General features: G+C 38.4%; 1 long non-coding RNA gene across 1 annotated transcript in view; it reads right to left on the bottom strand.

The window, feature by feature from the left end:
- Positions 1-5930: 5930 nt before the first annotated feature.
- Positions 5931-12691, bottom strand: part of LOC123357051 — a 28091-nt gene continuing 21330 nt past the window's right edge. The window contains exon 3 of the long non-coding RNA XR_006575500.1: positions 5931-6506. This is a non-coding gene — a long non-coding RNA (uncharacterized LOC123357051). The remainder of the gene's footprint in view (positions 6507-12691) is intronic.

Raw genomic sequence — 12691 nt, 5'->3', positions numbered from 1 at the left:
AGATATAGTATCAGCATGAGAGGAATTCATTGAAGAAAAAATTATGGTGTTTTATACATGTTTTTCTTATAATTGCATCTAACTACAAAGTAGATTAAATACTTCAGGCCAAATTCGGTCTTCAGTTACACCTGGGCAAGCCTGGTGTTAAACAAACTAAAATGGTATCTTAAATATAAATGAATAATATATACATGGACTGACCATCTTGCCAGTCTAACTATGTAGATTAGGGCACAGCAAATGAGCTCACTGTTAGAATAAAGAGAAATTTAAAAGTTTTCAAAAAGGTACTGAGAAGTTCTATTTTTATTTTTTAAAAAGTGTTTATGAATAGTTAGACAACTCTTTTTTTAAAAAAAATCTATATTATTGATTAGTATATGACATTGATGGTTTTATGGCTCAAAATATTTTACTGAGTCCCACCTGGGTGTATATTAGGTTTAGGCTTATTTTCTATTTAGGTTAACAAAATAGTAGACATCAAAATGGGGAAACCTGTTAGACCAACAAGCAATTATAGCAACCAACCCAGTTAATGGAAAGTAATTGAATTCTTCTTTCCTTATCCCTCAAAAGTACCAACTTCCCCTTGACAAATTTAACTCGTATTCTCATTACACAGTCACATGGTTATCATTGAAACTCGAGACAGTTGTTGCAAGATGAAGTGTTTTTAATTATTAGCAGCTATTAGAGCTGTAACAATTCAAGAAAATTTAAACCTAACCACCATTATATTGCTTATAGACAAGGAAACGATGTAATGGCTTGAGCACAGGACCAGTTACCTGGAAGTCCTGAGTTCTAATCCAGGTTCTGATTCACTCTGTGGTCTTGGCAAGTCAGAATCCCTGTGTTCCACCTTCCTATCTGTGAAATGTAGATGGTTCTACTTATCTCTCTCAGGAGTGTGGTGAGGTTTGTCATGTAACGACCTTTGAAGATGTCTGCATAACACATTATAGTTTTTGAGCTATCTTGTTCAGGTTTCCATTGTAAATGGAGAACTTCCACTGAGCCTTTTTCCCCCACTAGAAAAAATAAAGGTATTGTATCTGCTGTAGCCAACATTTGCCTCACTCAACTGATCATGGCTTGTTTTCCCCCACCAAACCCTTAACCTATGGTCATGCTAGGTCTGATGCTGTGATTATTCTGGATCAGTCAAGGCTCTTCCAAAAAGAAGCCAAGCCTCTTCCTCACCATGTTTGGCTTCTTTTTGCACCTGGATATTAATTTCCAATGATACTTCTTCCCAAATACAAGTAATCTTTCACACCTATCAACTTCCTCATCCTAAAAATATGGAACTCTTTCTCCAATCACTAGCTCTCTGCACTGATTTGGTAGTTGAATTAATTTTTACTTAGATTCAAATGAAGTGAAAACACAGTTTCCCTTCCTGAAATATTATTGTTAGCATGGGAAAGAGTGCAAGGGGAATTTCCCTTCCTTCATATACAAGTATAGATTCGTAAAGGAGCTCTGCTTCCGCCACTCTTCCAGCAGGACATCATTTTAGTACAACAGACGTACAAAATAAAATAATTGGCTCAGATAGGTAGGCAAAGCAAATATCTGCTTGACAATATGAGCGTTTGCTTTGGAGAGAAGGGAGTGGTTCACTGGGGTTGCATTACATTTTTGCATGCTAATGTATTCTCACCTACGTTCTCCCACATACTTCTGTACATTCGGTTCATATTTCAGCACAGCTCCTAAAATCACAGAATGTCTGCGTAAATTCATTTTTAATGGATTGGGCTGAAAAAGTCAAGAAGCTGTGCCAGGAAACAGTCTACATATCATTGCTAAATTTCTAGCTTGGCTTTGAGTCTTAGTGGGCTGAGAAGAGAAAAATAAATATTAAGGGCTGATATGATAGCTTGGCATAAGCATAGCTCAACTGACAAGGTAAAGGATTGGGTTAAAGTTGTACATTGTATACAAAGGTTATTTTAGGATGTCAAGTGATTAAAAAAATTAATCGTGATTAATCGCACTGTTAAACAATAATAGAATACCATTTATATAAATATTTTTGATGTTTTCCACATTTTCAAATATATTGATTTTAATTACAAACACAGAATACAAAGTGTACAGTACTCACTTTATATTCATTATTATAAATATTTGCACTGTAAAATAAAAATAGCATTTTTCAATTCACTTAATACAAGTACTGTAGTGCAATCTCTATCATGAAAGTTGAACTTACAAATGTAGAGTTATGTACAAAAATAAAACAATGAAACTTTTAAGCCTACAAGTCCACTCTGTCCTTCTTCTTGTTCAGCCAATCGCTCAGACAAACAAGTTGGTTTACAGGAGATAATGTTGCCCGCTTCTTGTTTACAATGTCACCTAAAAGTGAGAACAGATGTTCACATGGCACTGTTGTAGCTGGCGTCGCAAGTTATTTACGTGCCAGATGAGCTAAAGATTCATATGTCCCTTCACGCTTCAACCACCATTCCAGAGAATGTCTCCATGCTGATGATGGGTTCTGCTCTATAATGATCCAAAGCAGGGCAGACCAACATATGTTCATTTTCATCATATGAATCAGATGTCACCAGCAGAAGGTTGATTTTCTTTTTTGGTGGTTCAGGTTCTGTAGTTTCCACATTGGAGTGTTGCTCTTTTAAGACTTCTGAAAGCATGGTCTGCCGTCCTTAGGATTTATGGAGCTCTATGCAGTATTAAACTGGTGCCCCTATGCCCAAGGGCAGCCAAGGCTCGCATGTGTATTTTAGATAAGGGTGGTCTTTTGAAGGATTTATTTAAAAAACTATATGTCTGAAGATCCAAGCATGTAAGGCTAAAGATGAACACTCAGACTGTGCACCTAAAAACCTATGCAAGGATTTTTTAGAGATGTGATTTTATCATCTTCAGCAACACACTAATGAAATATTTTTAAAGCAAATTTAAAATTAAGGTCCTGTAGACTAACATGTTTTGAGTAAATATTACAGTAATGCACAACTGTTGTCAGTAAATTCAGAAACTGACAGTATATAACTGGCGTTTTACAAATGCCTGTTAAACAGCTTCATTACCACTTGAATGGCTCTTTAACAGTTTCAGTGTTGTGCTAATAGGTCTGGCAGGCTGGAAGGCTTTTTCACTTTTAATTACTAGATTTCCTCCGGAGGAAGACTCACAAGGCGGCAGCAGCCAGTTGTGGTGGGAGCCTGCAGGAAGGGTCAGAACAGGGATAGGAAGAGGCAGGCTGGTGGACACTAAGGCTCACGGTGCCCCAAATTTTCGGGTGCCCTACGCAGCCACGTATACTGCGTATGCCTCAGGATGGCCCTGCAGCCCATCCCTCTCAGATTTTGGAAGGTACTTCAATTCTTAAATCTTGGTACTTTTTTGTTTTGTTTTGTCAAATCTATAGTGAAAGCGTTCTTAAAACGAACAACATGCTGGGTCATCATCCGAGACTGCTATAAAATGAAATATATGGCAGGTTGTGGGTAAAACACAGAGCAGGAGACATACAATTTCACCCTGCCCCCCCCCCCCCAGGAGTTCAGTCACAAATTTAATTAACGCATTATTTTTGTAATGAGCATCATCAGCACAGAAGCATGTCGTCTGGAATAGTGGCAAAAGCATGAAGGGGGCATACAAATGTTTAGCATATCTGGCACGCAAATACCTTGCAATGCTGGCTGCATGGGACTTTTGTAAATGTCTGTTCTCACTTTCAGATAACTTTGTAAATAAGCGAGCAGCATTCTCTCCCATAAATGTAAACAAACTTGTTTCTCTTAGCGATTGGCTGCACAAGAAGTAGGACTGAGTGGATTTGTAGGCTCTAACGTTTTACATTGTTTTGTTTTTGAGTGCAGTTACATAACAAAAAAATGTACATTTGTAAATTGCGCTTACATGATAAAGACATTGCGCTATGGTACTTCTATGAGGTGAATTGAAAAATATGAAATGCCATTTCTTTATCATTTTTACAGTGCAAATATTGGTAATAAAAGTAATACAAAGTGTACAGTGCTCACTTTATAGTGTTGTAATTTAAATCAATATTTTTGAAAATGTAGAAAAACATCCAAAATATCTAATACATTTAAATTGGTATTCTATTGTTTAACAGTGTGATAAAAACTGTGATTAATTGTGAACACTTTTTTTATCACGGTTACTTTTTTGTTGTTGATCGCATGAGTTAACTATGATTAATCGATAGCCCTACTTATTTTGTTTTTAGAAGAAGCTTGTTATATTTTGTTTCAAGACAATATGGGTAATAGTGTCTTTTTCTTTCTTGTTAAAATACAGTACAATATAGTTTGGGCTGGACTGTGCCCTCCAGGAGGGAGTGCAAAGAGGCACCACCCTAGCTAGAACTCCTGGAGGCCATGTGTCCAAGGCATGACAGCAAAGGTCAGAGTGGAATGCATTACATTTATCTGTGGCCCCCATCACTGTAGCATCTGATTACCTCACAATCTTTATAGCTTGCCTCACAACACTTCTGCATAGTAGGGAAGTGCTATTATGCCCATTTCATAGATGGGGAACTGAGACAGAGTCATACAGGAAACCTGTGATGGAACAGGGAATTGAATGTGGGTCTCCCATGGACCAGGCTAGCAATTTAATCACTTGACCCTCCCTTACAGAATCTGATTACCCACCTTGTGTAGAATAAACACTGCAGATCAGTGGAAGGGGTAGGCGTTGCCTAGCTAAGGCAGCAATAGCCTGGAAAAGTCCTTGTGCTCATTAGGTAAAATTCAACCCTCTGTAGAGGGCCAGCACAATGTCTATGCACCAAACAAGTCTCACTTAGACTTTCAGTACAGGCCAGAAATTGGGATTTTGTCCTGTTCTCCGTGCAAAGGTTCAGGATTAACAAATTTCCTTGTTCTATTTCCTCTTTGCACCCCCACATAATGCCAGACACGATCTGATTCTTAATACTTATATGAAAAAAAGATAAAACCCATAGGTACCTATGTAATTATTGAGAGATTAAGTGTAGCTGCTAGAATAGGCCTGTGCAATCACATCTAATATCAATCTACTTCATGCTTCTAATCGGTGACATAGGTGTTTATAAAGGACTGGTCACAGTATTTTTCTGTAACTGAACTAAACAGTTTCTAGCTGATTTCTGGGTTCTTTTCATAATGAGAATGTGTTCAGAGTTTGCATGGGCTTCATATGGTATGATTCACATACCTTATGGAGCAAATCCTGCTCAGTTACTCCTTTAAGAAGCCCCACTTTGAAATCATAGGTACTAAGCGTATGTATAAAGTCAGCAGAATATACTATGCATAATCCAAAGATCTTCTCAAGGTACTCATAGGTAGCCAGTTGTCCTACTTTTAGAAGGATTGCCCTACTTTTTAGCAAAGCATTCTGCTTTCTGCCTTCCCTAAGGAAGGATTGCCAAAATGTCCTACTTTTTGACATTAAATCCTACTTTTCTTTCCTTGGGAAAAACAACACAGAAAGTTACAACACACAGAGAATATGCAGAATATTTTTCCAATGTACTTCTCAAAATTCATATTCTATAGACCTTTTGGATCTATGAGCACTCATTTTTGCACTCAACAGCATTCAAAACTAGACTAGTTCTTACTTTGACTATGTTTATGAATTCAAATAATGGCCTTAACTCTGGACCCTGCTCACTCAATTCAAAGTATTTTATAAAGATTACTTCATTAAATCTAACAACACTCATGTGAGGTAAATACATGTCATACATTTTTGCAGCACAGGCAGTCTTGGAGCTAGAGTTATCATTTATTTCCAGACACCGTCCTTCTCAGGCAAAGCTGAGATACACCAGCATGGGAAAGCTTCTACTCTCTCAACTACAGTTGTGCTGTTATAAAATAAGACTGTAACCTCCACAGCTGTCAATCTGACGTTTTTTACAAGCATTAAAAGTCACAAAGAACAGCAGCAGCAAAAGAGATTGGAAAGTTTTACATAAAAAAACAAATGAAGAGAAAACATCCTTCCAGATGGGTTTTTCCAAGATCTCATTGTTGTAGCTTTTTTTAAAAAAAATGCTTTAATAAAGTTTAGTTTCCTTCATAAATCTGTTATGTAAATTTAAAACAATTAAATTCATTTCTACATAACCAAAAGTGGTTTTGGCAGAATTCAGTAGTTTGTCTGTCTGCATTATGTTACAATATCTTAGAGGGCTGTTTCCCCCCAGTTTACAGCAGTTTTTTGTAAACTGAAGAGGAATCGTTTTAAACTCTGGCATGAAATGCCATGTGGTAGTATATGAGAAGTCTTTAGATTTGGTGGCTACAGTTGTAGATTCTAAATGGAAGTATCTGAATTTTGTATGTGAGTATGTGTCGTCTTGTTTACATATTTTGTCCTTCCAATGCATCTTCTTTCTGCAGCGCAAGTGCCTTAGCTGCACTGTATTCAGCATGGAGACCCTTCTCAGAGTACACACTGGAACACAGGAATGACTGGAAATGCTTACCCAGCTGCAGATGAGAAATATGAAAATAGATTTTCCTTTTGACAACCACCAAAAGAAACAGGCCTAGAGACAAAACTGGCCCTCACTTAATCTTATGAATTTGAATTCAGTAGGTCAAATTCATACCTGATGTAACTCTGCTGACTCCAGTAAGATGGCCTAGGTATAAGTGAAGGCAAAATTGGGCCTGAATTTTAACACTAACTCTGCATTTCACATGAAGGGGTCCTTCTCCATCAACATGTATGGTGTAACCATTAAAAAGAGAGCATTATGGATAGACTAGTTAACAGTGAAAGTAGCTTCCCAGCATCATTCGTGCCCTAACTTTGCTCACAACAATGAATTCCATTTGACATTTCATGTTAGATCTTAGCCAAGGTTAGAAATTTTCAGAAAAGTTTGGGGGCAAATCTGATGAGACATTTAGGAGACAGGAAATTAAAAAAAAGTGCTCTTTCACTTTCTGAAGATTTTCCATCTATTCTTGGCTCATCCCAGCTCCAGAATGGCTTGGCCAAATTTGTTTATTCTGTTAGTTTTCCTGAAGAGCGGTGTTTTTAGATTGATTTTGATGGGGAAGCTGGGCATAGCACTATCTAGGTATTGCATAATAAAAGTCTTTGTGGCTGATGCATACATTACAAATACACATCAGTTAGATGCACACATAATAATACTGGCATCCATTCATTGCAGACTTCACAAAGTGTGAGGAGCCCCAATAGCATTTTGTAATGTGTTCATGGCCGGATGCTCACTAAATTCTGGATTGCGAAGATGTAGATGGCCCTGATTAAGGGAACGGGATATAAGGCTCCAGTGCGTCCAATCTGGGAGGAATGGAAGAGGGCAAACCATAGAGAGGACATTTCCCTGGTATGGGGAATGGGAGGGAGGAAGCCATGTGGTGGTGGACGGTGGAATTACTGTAAGGAATGGAGCTCATCCCTACTCAGCTTGCAAGGTCACCTGGGGCTACTATCACTGGGCATTTCTTAAACATTTTTCAAAATGTAAGGAAATTCCCAGGTGAAAAAAAACAAAAGTTATTTTTGTAGTAAGTGTTTTAAAAGAAAATGTTTGCAATGTTTGTGTGTTTTTGGTCCCAGGATATTAGAGAGAAGGTGGGTGAGGTAATATCTTTTTCTTGAACCAACCCACTAACCCCCCTTTCTATGACTGCAGACTTGTTCACAGGCAACTTCACCTTGAATGGTCTCTTACAATGTGTGTTAACTACCTACAGGAAACAATCTGTTCCCCCTGGTATTTAGCTGTGACTCACTTTCCCAGACCTGAAGAAGAGCTCTGTGTAGCTTCACTAACAGAAGTTGGTCTAATAAAAGACCCCCTTGTCTCTTTAAATGGTTACAGTTTAAAATGAAGCTACAGTTTGGAAACACGAGGAATCCAAAGTTGCAGTTCCTTTGAAAAGGAATGAAAAGGAAGTTATGGAAATATTCAATCTAAGTCACACCACAAACTTCAACTCTGCCCATATCTTGTTGCCCTCATGACTACTAGTAATTTAGAGACATTTAATTAGTCCACAGTAAGTACATGACTTAGTCTAGAGTATAACAGCTTTCCTGATGGTAAGGCAGTAATTGCACTGTGGTTTGCTATGGCTAGCTAGTATTTTTTCTTATTAGTGTCCTCTTTGATATGTTAGTTACAAAATGCTCTGACTAATAAAATATATAAAAACCAAACCAAACCCATACACAGTAAACAGTAATAAAGATTGTACCATAATGCTGCACTTTTCAAATGGAGCCTCAGGAGGCAGCGTATCTAGTGCTTGGAGCAGAGGAGTGGACACGGGAATTCTGGATTCTGTTCTTGGCTTGGCCACTGACTTGCCGTGTGACCATAGGCAAGTCTCTTTACCCTTTCTGTGCTTCAGTTTCTCCATTTGAAAAGGTGTACGACATGCATGCCCTTTACTGCAGATCTCAACAGAACAGTCAGCATCATAGACCAAGGTGAGCTTGCTTGCACGGACAATACAAACAGGATCAGATCAGCCTTTCTGCTTATGTCTATTCAACAGTCTTAACCCCAGTGGTGAACGCTGATCTTCAGTTCTAATTTCAACACACAGCTGCCTACATTTTTTAGCTCAGGCTCCCTTTCTATAGGTTCAATTTGCCGCAGCAAAATTTGCATCCACAAAATGAACTGTGGGAGCAAAACTGAGTAAGTGTACTTCTAATGACCTGATCTTCCAGGCTCTCTCAACAACAGCCAGTGCCAACGGCAGTTAAGGCTAGACAGTATAAATTAGGACCTTCTAGCCCTTTCCACCCTCCACTGGACTCTGAGGGATCTACCTGAAACATGTTCACAACAGCCTTCTCTAAATCACATGGAACATCAGCAGCAATTATGAGGAACCTTTACAACTCCTGACAGAAATATCTACTCAGCTCAGAAACAAGAGCTTTGAATCCCCCACCCTCCCAATTTTCTGTACTGCCATTGGTTGTTCTTCTCATGCATTCCACCTCTTTCCTACCACAGCAACCCTTCAGTTGCCAACTCTCCCTGCACATTATGTTTCTCCTTCTCCTTGTCTCCCATTTCTACCTTTCCCACAGTTTCCCCTTTCTTTACAAATGCCCCAGCCTTCACCAACGCCTGTTTTTCTCCCCCATTCCCATCCTCCAAAAACCCCAAACTATGTTTTTCTGTCATATAACTGAAATATTTTGTAATATTTATATATACGCAACAGAGAAATAACAAGATGGGGGGCCAATCACCACCCTGGTCACTTTACTTACAATATCCATTTCCCCAACATCCTATAGCCATTTGCGCTCTTTTTAGATTGCAAACATTTTTGGGCAGGAGCTTCCAATATGTTTATACTGCACTTACCCATTTTGGGTGCTATTATCAATAATCATCATCATATTTTTACCGCAATTCAAACATGGGTGCAAAATTTACCGCTGGAATTTTTATGGCAACTCTTTTGAAAACTTGCCCTTAAATGAAGAACAACCAGTTAAAAAAAGAAGGGAATTCTCTATGTGCTCCCATTTAACTCTGTCTGTTACTGGAGTAAGCACCAGGAAAATTAAGCATGCACATTTTGGCTAAATCCTGCACCCTGCATTAAGCCCAAGCATCCAGGCTTAGCACAGGGTAGTCCAGGCCAGCTAGCAGAGAAAAAGGCTCATACTTCAATTTGGCATATAAAGCATACATGTTTATAACTCAGAAAATATTTGCATAAGTTAACTGAGACATGAGTTAATAACACTTTAAAAAATGAACTAAAAATAAAGATTAATTCATCACTTTGAACATATGTTTAAATAGACAAGGTAGATAATATGATACTTTTTATTGGAACAAGAATAATTTAGAATACACAAGCTTTGGGGCCACATGGCCCCTTCTTCTGGATATATTAGTGTGTAAAGATTATGTGAATTATTCTTGGTATAATAAAAAGACAAGGCAGATAATGTGATACCTAACTTGTCACCTTTTGCTTGAGAACCGACACCAGCTACAAATATCTTTTGCGTATTGAGACTGATACTCATACTTTCCATTATTTTGTGTAAACCTCTGTGCTATTAAAATAAACCTTTAAAAAAATGGTGGTGGAGTGTTCAAAGAGGTAATTTTACACCAGGACTCTGAGTTGCATATAAAAGACTGGATCCTTCAGTCCTTTGGCAGGCAAAACTGAACACATTAATAGGGCTACTTACAGAGTAAGATACTACTCAATGTAGGGATGGAACAATAGTCTTATGAGTCCAAATCAACTCAATGAGAGTCTTGAAGAGGAGACGAATCAGGCTATACAGCCCACAACCTGATGGCCTCATTGGCTTCAACAGTTTGCCTGAACAACAACTGAGCCAAAATTGAATAAGAAACTTAGGATTTGGTCTTGTGGATGTTTCTGGGATATTTTTTAGCTTGACTTTGTGTTTTTCTAGGTTGTGTTATTCTATACCATTTTATAGCTTTGTACATAAAATAAATAAATAAAATTTAAATAAAATAAAATCCAGTTGTGAAGCTATATTCACGTTCGTGAAGGATGCACAAATGGAGGTCCCTGCTCTTTTATGATATCTGATATGTAAAGAATCATCTAAAGCCCACCCATAGGGCAATCAGGGATTTCTCTTTGCCAAGTATACCATTACGAGTATGTACTGTATGAACTCTAAAAAGGGGTTGACAGCAGATGCACATCAGGTTTCTTTTCGCACTGCCCAAGCTGCTGAGTAATCTAGCTGTGTGAGACGTGACTGAGCCCATTATGATAATGTAGTCCTAAATGGCATGTAGCCAAGCCACGTAAGATTGTGGTAAAAAACAAATACTTCAGAGTGGGATGGGAAAGCCCGTGAGGAAAGATGAGCAGGAATAGCTCTCATATAAAACCTGAGCCTGCAATGAGCACGGAGAGATGATGTGTGAATACCATGTCACAAGAGGAGCACCTGTTATGTAAATCCTTTAGATTTATATCATAATGCTATTTTGTTTTCCAAATGTCTCATTGGCCATTTTTTGTCATTTTAATGCCCACACCTTTTCATGTAGTGTTTGCCTTTGTCAGGTGATCCAGAGCTTTCAGAAGCACTCTTTGACAAGGAACTGACACCATGTTCACATAAAACTACTACTGCTGGCTAAGAGGAGGAAAATTATGTCTCCCCAAACTGAAAGGTTATAACTCCTTGTTCTCATGATAAATAACATATTTCCTCTGAATGTTGTTCCTCCCAACGTTAGAGCAACAGCAGAAGGGTATGCCAATAGTGAAGAGATGTATGCGTAAACACTTAACAGTACCTATATTCATGATAAAGCGTTGTAACTGCAATTATATTATCTAAGGAGTAGGAAAGTTCTATTATTGTCTTTATTTAGCTAGAGAGGATGGATTATTGGCCCAACCTACCGGTGTGAAGCCTCGCCTCCTGGAAACATGAGTTCAACTCCCAACAATCAATTCAATCATTTATTCTTCAAGTAGTAAATAAATGAGGCCACATTTACATCTGCGGGCACAGGGGAAGCCAATTAGCACCTATGCAGATGTAGCTGCACTGGACAGTGGACAGAATTAACTCCGAGAAGGCACCTTGAAAATTTGTTAGGGGATTCACAAGAATCCTGTCAACTGAAACCACATGGGCAAAGCACAGCTAGCCAAGTCTGGGCCAGAAAGACCAACTTTTGGGATGGTTACTGACCTCTCTGAGCATCTTTGATCACAGGTGTCTTTCATTACTATACTTCTACTCAGTGCTTATCTGTTCTCATCTCAATATAGCACCAAGGGCCTACAATCAGGACCAGTGCAACCCAAGAAAGTAAATTTCACTCTCAGATTTCATTGAAGATTTTTCCTGGTTTCCTTGGACAAATTTACCCTCATTCTATGGTGGTGTAGTGTGTTGCTGGTCATGCCAGGAGCTGGTCAGAACACTTTTGCCAAAATGAAATTTCAGCAAGTATGGTATTTGTTGAAGCTGAAATCTTTTGTGGAGAGGTTTCAGTTTTCATGAAACTTTCATTAGGAAGGTTTAGGAATTGGGTGCAAAGAGAGAGAGAGAGAGAGAGAGAGGGAGAGGGTGTTGTGAAAATAAATTCATCAATTTTTGTGAAACACTTGGATACTCGAGTGATGAGCACCATTAAAAAAATCTATGAGGAAATTCATAGTTCTGTCTGCAGATCAGGATTTGAAAAGTGCAGTAAATAAGGTCACACACTTAACAATAAGTCGACAATAAAATATTGAATAGCTGTTCATTCAGTGAGCACTGTCCATCCTGTGCACTGAATGAAGCAGGGATCATGTGGAAAAAATAGTATAGGATCAGGTATTTAGAGATTATATAATGCATACACAGAAGGTGACTGAATTAAGGTTGCACAGGCAATCTTAATCCTGGCATACCCTGACACTGAGTGCTTGACTTTGCAACCTTAATAATGTTCTTTTAATATAGATTTGTGTGTACACATTCTTAGGTTTATAAAAAAACAAACTGAAAATAACAAATTCCGTTATGTGGCATCAGGAAGGTTGGAACCCTTAGATTAGCCATACAGACCTCTGCCACTTAAGTAGTAGGCTGTCATCCTTTTATATGGATCAACTCTAGAGAGGAACCGGAGAGGTTGCAGTGCAGAATT

This window comes from Mauremys mutica, chromosome 1, assembly GCF_020497125.1.
Source record: "Mauremys mutica isolate MM-2020 ecotype Southern chromosome 1, ASM2049712v1, whole genome shotgun sequence".
Classification (NCBI taxonomy): domain Eukaryota; kingdom Metazoa; phylum Chordata; order Testudines; family Geoemydidae; genus Mauremys; species Mauremys mutica.
The sequence above is the reverse complement of the archived record's forward strand: the minus strand, read 5'-3'. Positions and strand labels throughout refer to the sequence as shown.